Genomic DNA, 6544 nt, shown 5'->3' on the forward strand with positions numbered 1-6544 from the left:
ATTTCCCTCTCTCTCTGCCCCTCCCCTGCTTGCTCTCTCTCTCTCTCTCAAAAACAAATAAAAAACATCTTTAAAAATTAAAAAAAAAATGTAAGCTCTTGATTTCTTGAAATGAGTATATGTGTATATTTTTAAATTTTTATTTTTAAGTAATCTCTACATCCATCATGAGGCTTGAACTTATAACCTCAAGATCAAGAGTTGCATGCTGTACCAACTGAGCCAGCCAGATGTCCCAATAAGAGTATATTTTTAAAAGCAGAACACGAAGGGGTGCCTGGCTGCCTCAGTCAGAAGAGTATGTGACTCTTGATCTTGGAGTTGCGAGTTCAAGTCCCATGTTGGGTATAGAAATTACTTAAATAAATATACTTTCAAAATAGATAAATAAAAGCATAACATTGAAATTAACTTTCTTTGCTTATTATCTTCATCTTTGAACTTAGAATAAAGAGCAAACATTTTTAATAGTCTAGAGTAACTTTCAATAACTACAGTAAATACTATTCATTTTATTACAATATAAGATCACACTATTCCCTTGTTTAAGCTTACCTCATTCTTTTATCAACCTCCCCCCCAAAGTTTCTACTTTTCATGAATAAAACTGTGAAATTAACATTGTTTTCTAATTTCATTCCTCCAGGTACTGACATTGCAGAGCCTGCTGTGGGGCTCGAACTCACAAACCTTGAGATCATGAACTGAGCCAAAATTGGACACTTAACCACCTGAGCCACCCAGGTGCCCCCAACCAAGCTTTTAACTAAAGGCTGGATGGTGAACTGTGAAAAATAAATTGATGTCATCAATCCATTTTCAGGGGTACAAGTGTCTGTCTGTACCTCAAAACCCATAACACATGACAAAGAATGATATTTCTTGTTGGCAATTCTCACTGAGGCCAACAATGGAGGTGAAAGAACCATCCACAGCTAATAGGGGAGTACTGGTGGGATGGTTAATGATGGCCAGCAGTGGTGGAAGAGTGAAAGATCATATAAGTGAAAAACATTATTATTTCCCCTAAGTGTGGATTGAAGCCCAGTGATGAGGCAAGTGAAAAAGGCCTGCGCTAAGATTGAGCATCTCTTGCTCTTTTCATGGGGAAGAGCGAGGACTTGGACACAGAATCTCCATGTCTCTCATTCTATTTCCTTCATGCATAAGAGTTCTTTGATTCTAACAAATAGAAAGAAACCTTGCAACAACTGTTCACTTGACGCTGCCCCTGGTACCTGGCCATTGGTGTTAAGTAAGCCTCAGTCTGCAGGTTAGTCACTGAAGTACTGAGCGAGCAGCTGCTCTTTTTTGTGCTCCCTATAGGTAACTATGGGAGCTACAAACATAATACTATAGGATACAAGATTACTTTCTTCCCCATTGGCTTTCCAATCCAGTTGACTCTGTTTGATATAAAAGAATAATTCCCAGCTGCTAGCAACCCTGTCCACCCACATGGGATATGAAATAATCCAGCCATGTTCTTTCAGGTCTTCCCACATTATCATCTGAAATAAAGACTCCTCCCCGCCATTACTGAGGAGCCAAGAACAGAAGCAGATAAGCTGGGTATGGGTGTAAAGAGTACAAATGAGCTTCTAGATATGCATATGCATAATAAGGATAGGCTATGAGAAAAATAAAGTGGAAAGTAAAAATGGAATACATTAAATCATTGAACTTAAAGTGTGGGTGAGATTATGACTGCCACCATGCAAAGGTGAGGTGGGGCAGTGGAAGGAACACAAGTTAGAAGTGCATCATGGTTTCATGCTCCAGACATGTCTTAAAGGTGCTCTGGGTTAGCTTACCACCCACCCACTGAGGAGTGCTGTCAGCCTTTACCTGATCACTTTCCACTTACGGGGATGGGGAGTCACTACATCATCAGCCAGACCGGTCCAGTTTTTATAATTTCTAATTACTCAAAGAAATGAAATCTACCTCTCTGTAGATTTTACTCAAGGATTTTTTTTTAACGTTTTTTTTTTAAATTGTTTTTGTTTTTTTTTATTTTTGAGACAGAGAGAGACAGAGCATGAACGGGGAGAGGGAGGGAGACATAGAACCTGAAACAGGCTCCAGACTCTGAGCTGTCAGCACAGAGCCCAACGCGGGGCTCAAACTCACAGACCATGAGATCATGACCTGAGCTGAAGTCGGCCGCTCAACCGACTGAGCCACCCAGGCGCCCCGTCAAGGATTTTTAATTTAAGAGCAAGATAAAAATACATTAGTCTCTCTTGTACCTAAGAGAAAGCTAGTCATTGTCACTCTTAGATTTCTCCTTTCTCCAAGTCATTTAGTTCATTTAGTTAGTATTTATTTGTTCAGTTATTTAGAGTAGGGCTCAGACCTGGGTTGTTCATTATTGTATTCCTAGCACCTAGAGCAGTGCTCCGGTGTAGTAAAGTAAAACCAAACAAAAACAAAAACAAAAATCACTTACTGAGGGCCTTTTCCTTGCCATGCGTGGTATTTGGCTTCAGGTTTAGATTTATGAAGTTCAATAAACCAGGGTCTGTGCACTTTGGCAGTTAAAGTCTAGAGAGGAAGGCAAACAAATAAATCAAGTATTACGGTTTTAAGTGTAGGCACAATGTGGTATGGAGCACACGAGAAGGATATCCAAACTGAAGTGGGACTCCAGAGAATTCTTCCTGGACAAGGAGCTACTTGGGTGGAGCTTGAAGGGTAGAGTGACAGCTGGATAGAGGAGGGGAAGCAAAGAGCCACAGTGGCTCAGAGTGGCTGTAGTGGAGCATTTTGGTTGGTTGTGCTAAGATGGTAGAAACATAACCTGGGCCTTTAGTGCTACATTCAGAGTGAAAGCTTTATGCTAAAATATTTGGAGAAGCTACTAAAAGATCGTAAGTAAGAGAATAACATAAGTGGGTTTTTATTTTTAGAAAATTGGCAAGTTATGGCTTGAAGCAGCAAAGGGAGGAAAGAGAGATTGAAGTCAAAAAGAATAGGTAGAAAACAGACTGAAGTCACAAATGCAGAATTCAGTGATTCAGGCCAAAATGCTGTGAGATCCTAACTGAAGGCAGTAGCAGAAGAAATGGAGAACAAGGAAAGCAGGGATAGTACTGCAGAGTTAGAATCTGTAGGCTTTGCTGACTGATGTGTGTGGCTTAAGAAATAGGTGTCCTAGATGACTTCAGTGGCTGAGCAAATGATGACATCACTACCTGAAATTATGAATGTCATTTCTGAGAGATATGGATGCAAGCAGGTTTATACATAGTGACCTTGAGGCACTGTGGGCATTCAAGGGTGGACAGCCAGCAGGCAGCTGGATACATAAGGCCAGCAGAGAGGTCTTGGTAGAGATACAGCTGAGGGAACCATCAACATGTGTACAAGACTTTGGTGTGGCTCCCCCGAGGGGACGTACAAAGGGCGAAGGGCAGAGGACTTTCCTTACTCCTTCCTCACATAATGTAGATTTAAGACTTCTTAAAGTCCTGTAAAAACTCTTTGCCAAGGTTCTTCTTGGAATTGCACATAACTAAACAAATAAACAAATACAGAAGTGATTTCACCAATGCATGTATAATAGTGTTGCTTTCCCTGATCTGGTAAGCATATTGGTATGATAACAACCAACATGGCATTAGCTTTTCTGCAGCTCATCACCTTGTTGGTTCATATTGAGCTAATGGACAACTGAAACCTCCAAATTTTGGAATAAATGCTGAGGTCAAGGGCTTCTCCAACTATTTTTTGATAATTGATATTTGGAAACTGATTACACAATTTCACAATTACCTACTAGAAGACAACCTCCTCAACCCTCATTAAACAGGCCTTTTCCTGCTGTCAAAATAAAGGTGCCACATGTTAGTATCATGTAGAGAAGGTAAAGAAGTTTCAGAAAAGCAATTTTTTTTTTTTTTTTTTTTTATTTTTTTTTTCAGAAAAGCAATTTTTAAAATTCTTAATTGAAGTATAGTTCACATACAATATTGTATTAGTTTCAAGTGTACAACATAGTGATTTAACATTTTATACATTACAAAATGCTCACCACAGTAACTAGGGCTACCATCTGCAACCATGCAAAGTTATTACAAGATCATTGACTATATTCCCTATGCTGTACTTATAGAAAAGCATTTTAAAATAGGACCTAGAGGAAGAAGCTAATGAGATTATGTTGTATTGTTGCTGGAGGAAAAAAAATTATGTCACATGTGCTAATTGGCTTTGCCAAAAACAGTTATGATTTTCTGTCTCATCTGGGTCCTGAGGATGCTTAGGATCCTTTCCTGAGTCCCAAGTTAGCAAACCTTTCCTAGTCGTATAACAGCTGTTCTAACCTATTCCCACCTCGCCTCATGACCCTAATCCAAGCCTCGTCTGGCTCTCTGTCTCATTGTCAGCAGACACCCTCATCTATTGTTGAGAAAAGAGAGGCTTCAGAGATCACCTCCCTGACTTCTTTTTTCTTGTCCTTAAATTATGGTCACATCTTCTGTTCCTCCTTCCCCCTACTCCTGTGCTAGCCCCCTCTGTGTTTCTGAGTCCATCCTTCTCGCTGTCTTCACGGCATGGATCTGATCCTGTTCCTTTCTCTGAGGCCTGGGAAGGGGAGATCTCAGTGACAGAAGGTCACATTCACAGAAGGGGGATGAATATCAAAATGTCAACAGTGATTTTTTCCCCCTGGGAACTGGAGTGTTCTGTGATTTTTAAATAAATAAATGTATTTTGTTCCATTTAAAATTAATATATGATGATATGTAAATTTTCTTAATAAAGCTGTTTTTTTTTTTTTTTAAGTAATAATACATGGTCCCAGATCCACTATTCACGATTTTTCTCTTCTTGGACTAATTTCTTAATTTCTCTATCCCTCAAGTTTTATGGTGAGGGCTGAGTGAAGTATTCCTGATATACAGTAAGTGCTTCTTAAAAATAACTGTAAGGGCACCTGGCTGGCTCACTCAGCAGAGTGTGAGATTGATCTTGGGATTGTGAGTTGGAGCCCCATGTTGGGTGTAGAGATTACTTAAAAATAAAATCTTTTGGGGCATCTGGGTGGCTTAGGATTTTGTGTCTCCTTCTTTCTCTGCTCCTCCCCTGCTCATGTTCTCTCTCTCTCTCTCTCTCAAAAAAGGAAAAAATGTTTATTTTTAATTTTTTTTATTTTTTAAATAAATAAATTTTTAAATACATTTTTAAATACATTTTACATAATTTTTTTTATTTTTAAAAATTTAAATAATAAGGGACACCTGGGTGGCTCACTCGGTTAACTGTGTGACTTCGGCTCATGTCATGATCTCACAGTTCGTGAGTTTGAGCCCCAAGTCAGTCTCTGTGCTGACAGCTCAGACATGGAGCCTGCTTCAGATTCTGTGTCTCCCTCTCTCTCTGCTCCTCCCCTGCTCACATGCTATCTCTCTCTCAAAAATAAATAAAGATTAAAAAAATTTTTAAATAAATAAAACTTCAAAAAAAAGTTTCCTGACTCCCATTGCCTTCAGGATAAAGTCCAAGCTCTTTAGTCCTGCTCGAAAGGTTCTTTACAAGCTGATGCCATCCACCTGTCTAAACTCACCTTCTCTAAGAGTTCTTCTCTTCTTCACTGTCCCTTGACAATGCACACTTGCCTGCCTCTGTGTGTCTGCTGACCCTGATTCTAGGAATTCCTCTTCTTTTTCTATACTTAGATTTTATTCCTCCAAAACTTAACTCAAAAGATAAGTCTTTGTGTTTCCCTCCCCACACCCCTGCGATACTTATCCCCTCCCTGTGCACACCTCTAGTAGGTTCTTATTTTATTTTATGGTCATGATGTATTACATATTCATTTTGCCTGACACACTGCATACCCCTCATGCATGTCATAATCTGTGTACTAGCAGCTAGATGGTGCTTGATACATAATATCTTCGTAACTGAATGAATGAAGGAATGAGAGTATATGTTCATCTTTCACTCAGCTAGTCAATCAACTGGTATTTTCGAAATATCTATTATGTGCTCACCATGTGCACAACAGATCTGTCGAAAGACTTTAAAATTTTGAATTTCAGTACTACAAAGATTTTTTCTGAGTGCCCATTATTTGCTGTGGGAATATCAAGAAGTAAAAGACATGGTTTCTAATCTCAAGAGAGACTTTCATAGTGCCTGAGTGGCGCAGTCAGTTAAGTGTCTGACTCTTGACCTTGGCTCAGGTCATGATCTCACAGTTCGTGAGTGCACTGGTGGCACGGAGCCTGCTTGGGATTCCATCTCTCCTTCTCTGCCCCTCTGCTTCCCACTCTCTAAATGAATAAATAAATAAATAAATAAATAAACATTTTTAAAAATTAAAAAAATAAAAAATAATTAAAAATAATTAAAAATAAAAAATAAAAATTAAAAAGTAAATAAATAATAAAGATTTTAAATAAATAAATAATAAAATTTATATAAATAAATAAACATTTTTATAAATAAAATAAATAAGTAAATAAACATTTTTAAAAATTAATAAAAGAGAGACTTTCAATCTTTGTAGGGAGATACAACTTTGTTCCACAAA

The sequence above is a fragment of the Panthera uncia genome, chromosome B4, assembly GCF_023721935.1.
Source record: "Panthera uncia isolate 11264 chromosome B4, Puncia_PCG_1.0, whole genome shotgun sequence".
NCBI lineage: Eukaryota > Metazoa > Chordata > Mammalia > Carnivora > Felidae > Panthera > Panthera uncia.